Source organism: Spermophilus citellus (assembly GCF_964194105.1).
Source record: "Spermophilus citellus genome assembly, chromosome: 1".
Lineage (NCBI taxonomy): Eukaryota > Metazoa > Chordata > Mammalia > Rodentia > Sciuridae > Spermophilus > Spermophilus citellus.
In genome coordinates, this window is record NC_138182.1 from 58,876,009 (window position 1) to 58,892,393 (window position 16,385).

Genomic DNA, 16,385 nt, shown 5'->3' on the forward strand with positions numbered 1-16,385 from the left:
CCAGCAATCTCCATACTGCTTTCCAAATTGGTTGCACCAATTTGCAGTCCCACCAACAATGTACAAGTGTACCCTTTTCCCCACATCCTCGCCAGCACTTGTTGTTGTTTGACTTCCTAATGGCTGCCAATCTTACTGGAGTGAGATGATATCTTAGGGTGGTTTTGATTTGCATTTCTCTGACTGCTAGAGATGGTGAGCATTTTTTCATGTATTTGTTGATTGATTGTATGTCCTCCTCTGAGAAGTGTAAGACAAGTTTTAAACTTCTTAAATAATAATATCTCTTTATGTTCTTTCAAATAATGCACATGGAGATACAGAAAATAATTTATATTTGGTAACTGTTTGCTATAAACCATTTTCCTTGATTAAGTCAAATAAAAAAATAGTAGTGAAATAACAGAAATTTCAAAAACAATTAAGATAGCTCATTAGGGTTGCTCTTTTCCTTCAGCAAGATAACAAAAAAATATTGCAAAATAATATGGTTACTGGCACATAATTCATTTAAAAATTTGAAAGAAAACAGTGATACCAATGCTTTTGCTAAGGTATGAAGTTAGGAAAAGAAAAAAAATGTGAACCATTTTAATAATAATGCATGAATGTATTGTTCTAAATTAAACTATCGTTTCTGCAAGGGGAAATGAATTTAATTTCATTCCACTGTAACTATACTTGAAGAAATAAGTGTGACTTTCTATATAATAAGGAAGTCTTGATTGAGTACTCCTCTTCTATATTGACTCTTATACCTGACCCTTAAAATATAATAAAACTAGAGAACATTAAAGAAAAAGACAAAAGTTTGGGGAAAGAATTTTAGTAATCAAATATACTTTCATGACTTTTAAAAAGCAACAATTTATATGTTTATGTAATTTGCAATAAGCTCTATTTAATTGCCTTTCTTTTCATATATAAAGGAGGTTTGATGTAAGATATTTATGAAATGTGGGTAGTGGCTGAGATTTATTTTATGAGTATATTTCAGATAGAGCTTTCATTTTAATGTCAAAGAAAATAACTTCAAGAAGTCTTCCATTTTTTTTAAAGAGAGAGAGAGAGAGAGAGAGAGAGAGAGAGAGAGAGAGAATTTTAATATTTATTTTTTAGTTCTCGGCAGACACAACATCTTTGTTTGTATGTGGTGCTAAGGATAGAACCCAGGCCTCACGCATGCCAGGCAAGCACTCAACCACTTGAGCCACATCCCCAGCCCAAAGTCTGCCATTTTTAATGGATTTATATGCCATCAAAATGTATTGACTATATAAGATTGGAATTTTAAAATATCATGAAGTCTCCTTCTATGGCTATATATAAGATTTTCCATATTGCATGGATTCTCCACAAATGTATATTTACTAATTATAAATGTCATGATTCTAAACATATCCATTCTATTAAGAGTGTTAATTATATGGTTCGAATGCATCATCATCATCTTTTTCTAATCATCTTTGTTCTGTGATTATTGAGGAAAAAATTGTCAAAAAGTTTTCACTATGTGAACAGGCATATTTCCCCCATCCTCTCAACTTTTCTGTATTCTTAGTTTGGGTTGAGTTTCTTATACATGCCATAACATTTTGATTATGTTCCATTATCCAATATTTCTTAACTAGAAAATTTAGACTATTAATTTCTTGGCTTTAAGTTTCATATTTCTAAATGTCAATGACTCACAAAACTTTATCTTGGTTCATGCCTTTCTTTTGAATTTTAGGTTCATATATCCAATTGCCTTCATAACATTGCAAACTAAAAGTCACATATTTATCTTAAAATGAACATATTCAAAACATACTTTGATCTCCTTCATGCAAAATCACAGTAATTATTAAGTACCTTAAATGACAAAATGCAAGATAGAAAGTCTGTCAATTTATTGAGGTAGCTGAAGTGATTGGAGAGCAGATAACAGAATCAATACTTCAGGCAGAAAAATTGGCAACTCATAAATTATCAACCTTCATTTTATTCTCCTCTCCTCTCCTCTGACCTCACTTCACCTCTTCTTCCCTTTCTTCATCCCTCCCCTTCCTTCCTTCCTTCCTTCCTTTTTTCCTTCCTTCCTTCCTTCCTTGCTTGGTACTGGACCCAGGGTCTTGTACATGCCAGGTAAGTGGTCAATCATTGAGCTATGCCCTCAGCTCTTTTTGTTTTTCTGTGTTATTGTTGTTGTTAGACAAGATCTTACTAAGTTGCCCAGACTGACCTCAGTCTTTCCATCCTCCTGCCTTAGCCTCCCAAGTAGATAGGATTATAGGTGTGCACCACATTTTATAGCTGGCAACCCTTGTTTGAAGGCAGCAAACTATTTGCTAATGAGTATGTGCTTAAGGGAGTTAAAATAACAAAAATATTCTCAAACTTATTCTGCTTATAGTTATACAACTTTATAAACATCCTATAAAAAGTTGAATCATATGGCTGAGCAGGATGGCCCACACTTATAATCCTAGCTGCTCAAGAGGCTAAGATAGGAGGATGGCAAGTTCAAAGAAAATCTCAGCAAAAGCAAGGCACTAAGCAACTCAGTGGGACACTGTCTTTAAATAAAATATAAAACAGGGCTGGGGATGTTGCTCAATTGTTGAGTGCCCCTGAGTTAAATACCCAGTATCAAAAAAAAAAAAAAAATGTTGAATGATACTATGTAAATATGTGAACTGTATATGTGAATTATATCTCAATTAAGGCAATAGTAAAGTGAAAACCTTGAAACAGTGTGATATTTCAAAATGACCATGCACTATCCACTCCATTATTCTCTCTTACCACAGATGCATGAGTGTGCAGCTTGCTATCTACATACAAAAGGAGAATCTCAGAGCCTTGTGAAATAGAATGCCCAATGCATAGACTTTTGAATAGGGCTGTTTCAGGGACAGAAGACTCCATATCAAGGGAAGCAGGATGGAAACAAACAGGAACTTGAACTACAGTATCCAAAATGATTATAGAATCATAGCTAAAAAGTGGAATGGAGTTCAAAATTTGTTTTCTTGATCACATTTACTTTGTCTAATTCAGACTAAGCATAATGTCTTTTCTCTAGCACATTCATATTGTTTGCCACGAGAACCAATTCATCTCCAAAACGTTTGCATGTTTCAAGAGAAAAAATAAAATAAAACTCATTAAAATACTTGGTTTTATGTTTGACTTCATATCACAAAATGAACTTTTACAAAAAAAACAGCAATTCTTATATTTGGTTAGCAATGCGGTTAAATGAAGTTGAATAAGAGAATTATAATTTACAGAAGTGGAAGAATTATGTAAGTATGTTATAAATTTAAGAATCTCATAATTCAAAAAGTAGTTTATCCCATGTACAAGGCATTTAGGGCTTAATGTGATATCAGCCACTTTAAAGCAATGTAGAATACAGTGTGCTGCATATGACAATTAGGTATCAGCAGGACTCAAGATCTTTTATGCCATTTTGCATTTTATGTGTTTACAAAGCTGCAACCTATTGGCATTTAATTCCATATTTACTGTCTTTTGAGTCTCATTGCACAGCAGGACATGGAATGAGCAATAAACATGTTATCATAAGTATTGTACTGAATGAAAATTTAATTAAATCACAAGTTTTAAAAGATTTCCTTTCTGTGTCACCCTTGGGTTTGACATCTTCAACTCAAATATTCACTTTATCAATTTATCCGTGCTGTATCACAAAAATATGCTGAAATAATTAGATATATATTAAAGGCTTGAGAGAATAAAAGGCTTATTCTGAATCTATTAGTACATTAGAAAAAGCTATTTAATCTTTCTGACTTGAAATATTGTATAACTGTATCATTTAGAACGATAATTGAATGGCCTACTTATATGCATAGTGGAATGACATAACAAGAATATGGGAGAAAGGGTATAAACACTACTTCATGAAAATTTAATTCTATACATGGATACCTCTAATGCTTCTATGAATATACATGATCAAATTATGTGTTCTAGGGTCTTAAGAATAAATTAGCTTTTATATTGATAATCCTTAATATAATTTATATATTCGGCAGTGATTGATTTACTAAAGTAACATTTCTTAAAAGAGAATAAAATGAAGATGGTTACATACCTGGAGTTGAAAAAGTGAAATAAAACTATAATTATGGTAAGTGCATTGTTCCTGTGTGGCATTTCAGATCTAGGGATAAAAGGGAAGAGGGGGAAAGGTGAAGAGAAAATACATACAATTTTCTCACTTCAAAGTATTATAAAAACCTGAAGACCTTTTTGCACTTCATTTTAAAAGTGAGATGAAAATTAGAAAAAAAATATATTAGTCACAGGAATGCTAGATAGCACTTAGAATTTCACTTGATAATAGGAACAATTAAGGAAATGAAATGACAAAGAGGGCTCAAACCTAAAGAATTTACAACAAAATGAGGAGGATTTATAATTGATCTACTTGAGAGAAAGTTCAAACAGATGTTCAAATATTGAAAGCAGTTATTATAGATCAAACCAAGCAAGGGCTCAAGTTCAAGCAATTCAACTATAGCAAGGACAAGAATGTTTAGCTAACTAGATTCAAATCAGAGAATCATCTGAGATTAAAAGAAAAAAAAAGTGTACTAGTTTTTTGGAGTTATGGTTTAGATATAAGGTGTTCCCTAAAACCTCATGTATGAGATATTGCAAGAAATTTAGAGGTAAAATGATTGCATTATGAAAGTCTTAACCTAATCAGAGCATTAATCCCTTTATAAGGATTAACTGGATATTAACAGTGATCAGCAGGGTTTGGATGGAGAGGGTAGATCATGTCAGGGGATGGGGTTGGGAAGGGGTGTTGCAGTGTATATTTTGTCCCTGGTGAGTGGAGGTATTTTTCCCTCTGCTTCCTTGTTGCTATGTCCTAAGCTGCCTTCCCCTTCCACACCCTTCTGCCATGGTGTTCTGCCTTACTGGAACCTAGAACTTCTTTCCATCACAGTAAGGAAAAAGCTGATTAAAACACTTGGACACAATCAACTGGGATTTAAGCAATGAGTTTATATAAGTAAAAAGAAAGCATAAGTAACAATCGCTTGATTCTGAGCTAAAAATTTATGGCATTGTAACATCATATGCTTTTCCTAAATTTATCACTGGTTTTAATCCCAGATACCAGTAAATACAATGAGGTGTGTAAGAGGAACGGAGGGAGAAAATTTTATATAGAAGCAGAGAAGAACCTCTCCCAAATCTCATATTCCTTATACTAACCCTATACCTTTTATTTACTTACTTTGTTATTTGTTGAGAAGTGCCTTTTAGAAGTCAAGGTTTTAATACATTTTCTATGATCGACCATGGTAATTTTTAATTTAATAAAATATAGACACATTTAAAATGAAGGCAAGAAAATTAGGTTTTTCAGTTAGTTCTGTATCTTTAGAGCAGTTACCAGATATCTGTTATTTAATCTTTTGTTGGGCAAAATTTTACCTAATGGCAATTAGTCATGCTTTGATCATCAGTTTCCCTTTCTGCAATCATAGTTACCTACGTTTAATAGTCGTCCAAAAAATATTAGCAAAAAATCCATAAAATAATCAAATTACAAGTGTTTTAGTAAGCTTTTTTTGCTATTATGACTAAAATACCCAACTAGAAAAATTTTAGGGGAGGAAAAGTTTATTAGTGGGCTCACAGTTACAGAGGTGTTAGTCCATAGAAGGCCAGATCTATTCCTCAGAGCTCTAAGTGAGGCAGAACATCATGGTCGAAAAGTGTGGCAGAAGAAAACAGCTCACATGATGATCAGAAGCAGAGAAAGTTATACCCAAAAGCCATGCCCCAATTCCTACCTCCTCCAGCCACATCCTATCACTTCAAATACCACTCAGTTAATCCCTATGAGGGGATTAAATTCACTGATTGGGTTAAGAGTCTCATAACCCCATCGTTTCTCCTCTGAACCTTCTTGCTTTGTTTCTCATGTGAGCTTTTGGAGGACACCACACATCCAAACCATAACAACAAGTTTATAAATTACATTGTTCTAAATATTGCAATAACGCTTTTGATCACCAGTTGACTCCCCACCCAGCATGTGAAACACTCTTTTTCTGGTGTATGAATACTATATACACTATCCACTTGGTAATATCCATCCCAGTTATCAGACTGTTGCATGGCAGTGCTCAGATTCTAGTAAACCTTATTTTACTTAGTAACAAGTCCCCAAACAAAGGAGTAGTGCTACAATTTGAATATGCCAAAGAGAAGTTATAAAGTACTTCCTTTAAGTAAAAAAAAAAATTGAAATCCTCAATTTAATAAGTAAAGAAATATTTATGTTTTAACATGCTTTAAATATTTTTACATTTTTTTAAAAAAATCAGCTTGATTTATATCCATGGGATTTAAGATCAATTCTGGAAAATGAGATCATAACAGTGCTTCATAGGTTAGTAAAAGTGTCTTAAATTTTGTTCTTCAGGTGTGGTACTGAATTAAGAAAACTAGTTCTTTATTTTTTAAAGGAAGGAAGTACTTTTGAGGATTTGGATAGGATATTGACCAGTGGAACAAATATCAATTAATGAGGGATTATTCATAGTTTCCTTTAGGATTAAAGAAGAAGTTACTAAGATGTTAGAATCAATTTTTTCTCCCCTAATTTATTTTATGTCATTAATATCATGGGGTTTTTTCCTTTCTCTCTCTTCTTCCTCCCCTCCCCTTCCCTTCCCTCCCCTTCTTCTATTCTTTTGCCTTTCTTTCTCTTCTCTCCCTTTCCTGTCCCTTTCTCTCTCTTTCACTTTCTCTCTCTCCTTCCTCTTTTTCTCTTTCTTTCTCTTTCTTTCATTTTCTCTTTCTCTCTTTCTTTGTCCCTTTCTCCCTTTCAGCAAAATTAAAATAAGCTGATTATCCTTGAAGTGCAATGCTGTGTCATACTGGTTATTTTTAGAACCTCTCAAATGTTTTAAGTTTTTAATTTTTTGAAGAATTTACATAGTGTTCTTCATAATGTTTACACTAATTTACATTTTCACCAACAGTGTATCAGAGTTTTTGGTTTATTTGTTTTCAGGTTCTCTGCAATTGAACTAGGCTCAAGTACAATTACTTTTTAAACAGGCAGATATATTAAAGACATAATGAACTAAGACAAAAATCGAGCTGGTTATTTCTCCTGTTTTTCTCCTTAAAGATGTAAGTTTACAATAGTTTGTGAATCTTTAAAATTTAATCTACTTTGTCCTTTGATCCTATGGTTTCAGGATGTGGTTTCTGTTTAAGTTTCTCTCTTACACTGAATATATTATTTGTAATGTAAAAATTTTCATTACTTTTTAAGAGGTCAAAGACTCAACATATAATAATATGTGAAAATTGACATGATAGTTGTAAAAAGTGTTGAATTCAATATTTTCCCAAAAACTCTCCCAAATCTCATATTCCTTATACTAACCCTGCAGGATCCCTTCAAAAATTATTCAGATTATTTCATTATGTTAATCACTTTATCCTCAACATGCATTTAGACAATAATGTTATACAAACATTGAACACAGAGTTGAAAATAGTACTTCAAATATTCTACTGAGAGTGCAGTGGTGCACTCAACCTTTCTGAACACTTTTCTTCTATCAGTGTACCCTGATAATTTATATTGACTTTCAATTCAACAAAATGCTTTGATGATTTTTATGTAAACTCTTAGTAAGTCAGTTCTCTACTCTTACTAGTATTGTCAACGATTTCTGACATAGATTTTCCAAATGCATCTTGAATCAATTCTACTTTTCTTCGGGGGTTGCTATGATCATTTTAGAAGGTCAATAGTTTGTTTTTAATGAATGTCTGGCACCTTCCAATTACACAATTTCTAAGACTTCAAGCACATGAGGATTGACACAACAAAAATTTATTATAGACTCCTTGAAATAGGTTGAAAAGTTTTATGCAAAACTTCTTTGACATATTTGATGTAACACAACTCCTTGCTTTGACTTTCTGTATTTTTGTCCTCTTAAATGTACTTGTGACTAAGATGAAGAATCTCCCATCAATAAGATCATGCAATATCTGCCTAATACTGAATTCTATTTTATTTAGTAATATGCCTATTTTATTACAATGATACTTATTCACAAGTGTTTCTAAAGTCTACATTGTTAATTTAAGAAAATTTTACCCTTAAAGGAAAATACCTCTTTAACCTGAAACTCAGCATTCTTGCTATAGATATTACTAAGTCAAAAATAGGAATTTTTTTAGTTTCAAGTATTTCTTTCTTACTTTTCTAACCATGTTTTCTTAGTCAAAAATATGTTCAGAATCTAAATTTACACCAGTTCTTTTTGTAAATTTCAAAGAGGTACCTCTGTTAACATTCTTCAAGGATTTCCATTTTCAACAAAACTTGCTCATGAACTTGATTTCTCATAATCTATCCTCTGTAAAGCTTTTATACAAATGAATCTCTTATAATCTTGGACATAATAGCCATTCAAATATGTATACACATAAATATATATATATATATATATATATATATATATATATATATATTCTACAAATTGAGTAGATACATAAAAAGATAGTTGTTCATTTATGTAAACTGGGTACATACCCCATTCCTAATTTAATTTGGAATCAAATATGATTATATATTTAAATAAAGTATTTAAGTAGAAATTTTATTATAAGCTTTAGTTTGACTCAACCCAAAACTGTTCTGCTAAGAAAATCTATACATATCTGTGAATAATTTTCTGAAAAAACAGTAAATTTCAGCATTTTATAGTAATATCTAACATAAAAACAGATCTTTAATATGTGTGGTTTTTTTTAGTTACAACTTTTAGAAAATATAAGCAAGAGAATAAGTTAAAATAAATTTGAATACATTTTCGTTCTGTCTTAGGTCACACAACTTGCTATATGATTGGGTGTTATGGTGTGATAATTAGTAGACCAGAGACATATAGGCTATGTCACATATGGTTATATTTTCCATTATATGTTGTCAGCCTCACCCTTGTAAACAGTTCACTAACGTATAACTCAATTTTTAACTATGGTCCATAGTAAGAAAGAAGTCATATATGACAATCCAGGAAACACAAACATACATAAATACACAACTGTTACAAGTCCCATATAATAATAATTATTCTTACTATGTGCATATGCTTTGATATGTTCATTCTATGATTGTATTTGAAATTTTGAAGCTGGTCATGAATAGGTAAGTGGATTTTAATAATCTAAAACATGTTATTATCTGACTAAAACACTGTTCTCATAATTTTGAGATTATTATTCTGGAAACTTATCTAACCCTGATCAAATATGTGTCAGTCTTTGTTGCTTAGAATTGCAAAGAGAAGCCCAAATTTCTAGAGATGACAACTCCTGGTATATTAACACATACTATTCCCCAAAAGCTGGCATTTGTGGTGTATATTTTTAAGAAAAATATGCTCAAATGATAAGAAAATATTTAAGATATCTTTTTTTTTTGGTACCAGATATTGAACCCAAGGAATATTTAAGATATCGTTTTTTTTGGTACCAGAGATTGAACCCAAGGATACTTGACCACCAATCCACATCCCTGTCCACTCACCCCTCCTTTTTTTGGCAGAGTTTTCTTGAATTGCTTTGGCCTTCCTAAGTTTCTGAGGCTGGCTTTGAATTTGCCCTTCTCTTGCCTCAGCCCCTGAAGCCACTGGAATTTTACAGGCATATGCCACAGTGCCCATGACTCTATCTTTAAATAAGAATTCTCCAAAGCAATGCTCTGATTGAGCTTAATTATCTACTTACTTAAAAGTCTTCTGGGAAAAATGCTAACCAAATATATAAATTTTATGTTTTAGTCAGCTTAAGCTGCTCTAACAAATACAATAGATTGGGTGGATTAAGGAATAGTCAATTAGATGCAATCCATCACATCAGCAAGTTAAAAAAGAAAAACATGATCATATTGTTAGATACAAAAAAAAAAAAGACAAAATTCACCACTCATCCATGACTAAAAACTTTCAGAACACTAGAAGTAATGGAGAAATTTCCAGTTTTGACAAAAACTATCTAGAGAATATTGGGAAAAAGTATTTTCCTTCACACCAAACACATTCAACAGAGAATAAACTAAGACAGACTGGGTTTAAAAAATGCAACTGTCTCTGTTCATAGATTATGTGGTTTTCTATGTAGAAATTCCCAAAGAATTAGGGAACATCTTCCTAAACTAATATATATATATATATATATATATATATATATATATATATATATATATATTAGAAACTAATATATATAATATATATATATATATATATATATATTCCTAAACTAATATATATATATATATATGTATTTCCTAAACCAATAAGTAATTTTGTAGGGAATTATACAAATATAATTTACTTTCCTATGAAAGAAAAATATGAACCACCAATGGACAGTTGGATTTTGAAAATAAAAACAAAACATTTCTTACATTAGCAAAAATCTTAGAAGAAATAATCAAATGCATATAAGATTTATATAAGAAAAACTATAAAATTTTGATGAATTTTGAATTTCATAAAATTAGCATATTTTAAATGGCATGCCTCTTACAATGCTTGGGACATTCTTATACTAAAAATTGTTTATTATCTAAAATTCAATTTGTTTGAGCTTCTGAATTTTGAGTTGAATCCCTATCCAGGTAAAATCCCTGTTATTTTCACTATCCATTGCTCTTTTTGCCTCTTGGATGTCTATTATTGCTCTGAGGAAGTTCAGAGAGTATAATCATGCTCCCACAGACTAAGCATTGGAGAATCTAGAAAACTCCTTCAGAACAAGACTGCTTCTGTAATTAATTTGCTGAAAGTGTTAGATGTTATCTTTGTCAAATGTTATTTAAATATTCATGCTGCCATCTAATTTCTTAAATAAAAATGTGTAATGGGAGAAAAGTTTAAAAAGTAAAACTATACCACAAAACCACATATTTTCAAAATTGTAGTTCTGGAGATAATGATTCAGAAAATGTTGACTAATTAACAATTCAATTCTTTAGATTAAATGTAAGCTCTGTAATTTAAATTAATCCTTCTTCAAAAAAATATCATTTAAACACCACATCTAAAATATACTTTAGGAAGCTACAGGCACTGTAACATAAAAAAAAATGAAATTAGAATATAAGCTTGAAAGTATTTTAGAAATGTTTTATCATTTTGTTTATCCTAAAATAAAATTTAAGAGTTTTAAAATAAAACACATTACTGTAAATCTGTCTCTTTAAAATCATCATTTTTGTTCCTTAATTAGTAAGGTGAAGATCTATGGCTCCAGAGAGGGGAAGCAAATGCCATTTTTCAAGGAGAAACTTGGTATTTTCTGTCTTTGTGGCCCTGTGCAAGATTCTTAGCCTCTCTGTGTTTTAGCAACATCATCTATAAAACAGTTCACAAAACTAATTTCTTAAGAGCTGTTTGGAATATTAAAAGTGATGCATATGAAGAAGTTAATCCAATCTAACAAATTGTTCTTAATCATGTTTATTTTCATAGAACACTGAAAATAAGACCTGCATGAAGATTGTATTATATTCAATTTTTAAAAAACTGATTATAACTAACATGTTTAAAAGTTTATCTAGATAACATCATTTAGTGAGATTTACAATGAATGGATCAGTAGGCAGAAACCAGTGTCTAGCAAAGTGTGGTGGCATCCAACTTGCTTCATTGACCTTGCTTTGATTTCTTTTATTTTCCTTAAGCCTGGAACAAAAGGAGATTGATATTACTTCCTGATTTAAAAACAAAACAAGACAAAACACATTCCTATTTGTTTGAGTGAAGGAAGCCTTTTGAAATGTTCCGTGATGCTTGTAATGTTACATCATTGTTGGTTTGGTTTGTTTCTCTTCAGTTCTCTGTATGAGATCTGGGGTTACTTAGGCATTTCTGAAGCTTTAATATGGCAGTGTTTTGGCCTATCCTGGAAGTCTGGGACTGAGGGATGTTAAGACAAGAAGAGACATTTGGATAGAATAAGTCAAGAATAATTTTTACTCATAGATGTAAACAGCTTTGATAAAATAAAACCATAATATCATTAACAGCAATTAGTTTGTCAAGGAGACCCTGTTGATCAGCCATATGGCCTGCTATACAAGTACAGAAAGTATTGTATGGGGTATGATATAATTCCATACAAATTCAAAAAGCAAGATATCTGTGTTAATATATATTATATGACTAAAACAAAACAAAAAGTCTATGCAACTATCTGCGTAGTAGGCAGAGATATATTCGGAGTATTTCCTTTACAACTTTGGGAAAAAAATGAAATTAATTTCAAAAGTTCAAAACATATGTATTATATGTGTATGAGTGTATCCATATGAAATACAAAATAAATGGTTTGTAACCTCCTGTTTTCCATATATGATTATGATGTGAGGCTGAATTCTCAATGCCAATTCGACTGTAACAGTTTTCAAAGGTTTCCCAGAATTCAAAAAAATCTGGGCATCGAATATCACAAGATGCTGAAGCACAATGTTACTCTGAGGAAAGGAAAGCACCATATAACTTATTGTGTTTTTGAGGAATACTGGGGATTTCCATCAAAATCAATGAGGAAACAAGGAAAGAAAGAGAAAGAAGAAAATAATGAAGGAAAACAGAAATATTAGTAGGTGTAAGGAAAACTAATATATTTTGTCATTGCATCATTTTCTGTTATATTCCATATTTAATGACCAAATTAATGTCAGAAAAATCTTTGGTTATTACATAATAAAATAATGAAGAATGATTATCTAAAACTAGACTTTTAAAATTATTTTCCAGAAGAGAATTTGGAACTTGTGGTCACTTTAGCAGAGTGAGCATTTTTCAGAAAGTGCTGAGGGTCTATTGACAAATCTCAATTCTTTAAGAACCTCTCTTGTTGCAACTTTCCCTGAAAATACCATCCTTCTATCAATCCAGTACTTCAGAAGCAAGGTTACAATAAAATTGATTAGACAAACACTTTCTGTAGTTACACTGCAGTTGATAAGATCAAGTTGCCCTAATTGGATTTAGGTTTTACAAAAGACATCTGAGGAAAACATATACAAACCAATTCTGAATGTGTTTTTCTATATATTTCCAATGGCTCTCCCCATGTGCTAAGTGTTATAACTTTCAATAATAAAGAGTGACTTTCTACTGACATTGCCCCAATTCTTCTCTTGGAGTATCTTTCCAAAGTTCCTGTTAAACTAAAGAAATACTAAAAAGTCATCAGTAAATTTGCCAACCTTTGTTTCAACCACATTGATTCTTAGTATCTAGCAATTAGAAATGAGTTAGAAACTCATTGACTCATACATGTCTGATTTCTGAAAATGTCCAAATGCACATTTTATTCTGTAATAGGTGAGTTGCCAGATAAATCGGAACACAATGTTTTCTATCATTCTATTGTTTAATCTACAAAATCTTACAAAATAATGGTTTTTCACATGACTTGTATAATGGCATTAAATATATTAATTATCAATAAGGGTCTTAGTATTAAAAGTAGTATTTTAATATGCCTCTCTTTACAAGTAATTAAAATTAGACCATTTATTAAAATAAATTGAATATCATTTTTAGACCCATGGATTCTTGGTATAAAGTCCTAAATTTTCTACTTAATAGGGAATCATTAATACCATATCAAATAATTAATGAATCTACATTCTGGATTTTTTAAACTTATTTTTTCTGACAGTAATAATGACATATATGTGTTTGGTAATCCTTTGTGAAAATGGTTGAGAATAATAGATTGTCATGGGCAAAAAGAAGCTAAAAGTATAAGGAGATTCTATTATTCTAAAAAATTATAAATTGTGACCCAGATATTTTTATTTCCTTAATGTAGTGAAACTGTAAAAAGAAACACTTAATGGTTTTGTAAGTTGCAAACATGGGAATAAAAATTATATATAGGAATCTTGTAATATCAGTCTATATAAAACTTCAAGACCAACAGAAGTCATCCCAAATTTTAAAGTTTCATCTTACATGAGCAAAACATTGTGGTAAAACTCTTAAACAAGAATAAAGAATTGACCTTGAAACCAAAAATGAATGTACTTAATTTTTCCCACTGATATCTCCTATAAAATTACTTAAGAACATATGACAATTATTTTATTATTTCCAATTTCTGGAGTTAAATGGCTCATGACAGTAATGATCTAAATATAATAAAGTATAAGCCCTCTGCTTATATTTTATTGAGCACTTTTTAAAAAATTTTCTAATTATTATAATTGAAATAGTTCAACTTTCAATTGAAATAATTGCCCAAATGTTTTCCTAAAATTAACCATGGGTTGGACATTGTCCCACTGAAAGCTTTTATGAATACTTTCAATATTTTCATAGAGAATATTAAAATGATGTCTTCTCAAATATTAAGGTTCAATATAATTAATAGATTTTCCTGCTTTATCAAGGACATGTTTAGGTGAAACTAATATTTCCACTTATTTCTTTTACTTAATTATATTCATTTATTTACTTATTTCCACTAAGGATTTAACCTAGGACTATTTAACCACTGAGCGGCATCCCCAGCTCTTTATTTATTTATTTAAAGGTTTATTTAGGAACTTTTTTATTATTATTTAATTTGAAAGAGTATTTAGCAAAGCTGCTTGGGGCCTCACTAAGTTGTTGAAGCTGGCTTTGAACTTGTGATCCTGCTACCTCAGCCTTAAACTTTATTATATTTACCTACCTTTTATTGTACAACAAACATAGTAAAGAATACATCTATTTATTGGTATAATGCCTCATAAATGCTATGTCAGCCTTCCCCAGCCAGAGAGTAGATAAAGTTTTCTTGGGCAAAATTAAGGAAAGGAGAATTGTTGAAGTCCCACTTAGAAGCTACTGATTTATTGAGAGAGGTCAACTCAATATGTTCTCCCTTTGTGTACAAAATCACTGGATTTGAGATTCAAGAACAGAGAAATATCTCAAGCATTTCTTTTCTGGAAGTTTAAGAGTTAGCATCATTGCCCAGGGGTTATATACTGCAGTAGCCCTGAAGCAAATTAGAATAGGAATCTTGGAGTGTGTGGAGAAAGAAACAAACATGAAGCAGATGCTTGACAGCTGTTTCAGACTCCACAGTATGGTAGAGAAAGTAAATTTCCCTTTGCTTCTCACCCCAAAGAGAGAGATGAATAGTCTGAGGATGTGCTGATATACTAGAAAAAATGGCAGGGTTAGGATGAAGAGACCACAACAAGTTTACATGAATCTGACAAACAGAAATGATAGTTGTGTTGTCACAGAGGCTTGTATTCAAACACAGAGCCAAATACAATTTTATTGTAATAAAATATGGGGAATAAAATGACCCTGAAGTGGATGTTTTTTCCATAAATACTAAAGTGATACTCAGTAAGCACACTCCATATCATCTTCTGGAACTCAGACTTTAATCTAGAGTAGGGTTAATAAATCTCTTCTTTTTTTCATTATCATCTCCCACTACACATCCTTTTAGATATTTTTGATTACCAGTTTTCCCCAGTGTACATGAAATTTTAAAACAACATATATACTGCATCTCTGTGTAGTATATACATTTCTTAAATGAGAACAATATATATTTTCCCTTCCTTCCTTCCTTCCTTCCTTCCTTCCTTCCTTCCTTCCTTCCTTCCTTCCTTCCTTCCTTCCTTCCTTTCATGGTGCTAGGAGTTGAACTCAGGGCCTCTGCATTTGAGGCAAGCCCTCTATTAACTGAGCTATATACCCTTTTTACTCATTCTTAAGTTTCATTTTGTGGTTATTTCTTAGAAACTGTATCTGCTTAGGAATGCACAGCATGATTTTTGGCAATATTTCTTAAACTTTGGTTGTAGGTACACTCTTTATCCTTAAAAATTAGTAAGGATGCCAAAGACATATTGTTTTTTAGGCCTACATGTATCAATATTTATTATATTGTAAATAAAACCTGAGAATGTTTTTATCATAAAGAATGGATAAGTAGCCAGTCACGGGCCTGCATGCCTATAATCCCAGCGGCTTGGGAGGTTGAGCCAAGAGGATCCCGAGTTCAAAGCCAGCCTCAGCAAAAGCAAGGTGCTAAGCAACTCAGTGAGACCCTGTCTCTAAATAAAATACAAAATAGTGTCCCTGAGTTCAAGTCCCAGTACCCCCCCCCAAAAAAAAAGAATGGATAAGTATTTGAGGAGACAGATACGCTTACCCTGATTTGAACATTACACATACATGTATCAAAATATCAGGTGGTACCTGATAGGCCTGTATAAATTTTATGTGTCAAATAAAACAATGAAATAACAAATTAATTATATGTTTATATGTTATATAATCTCTATT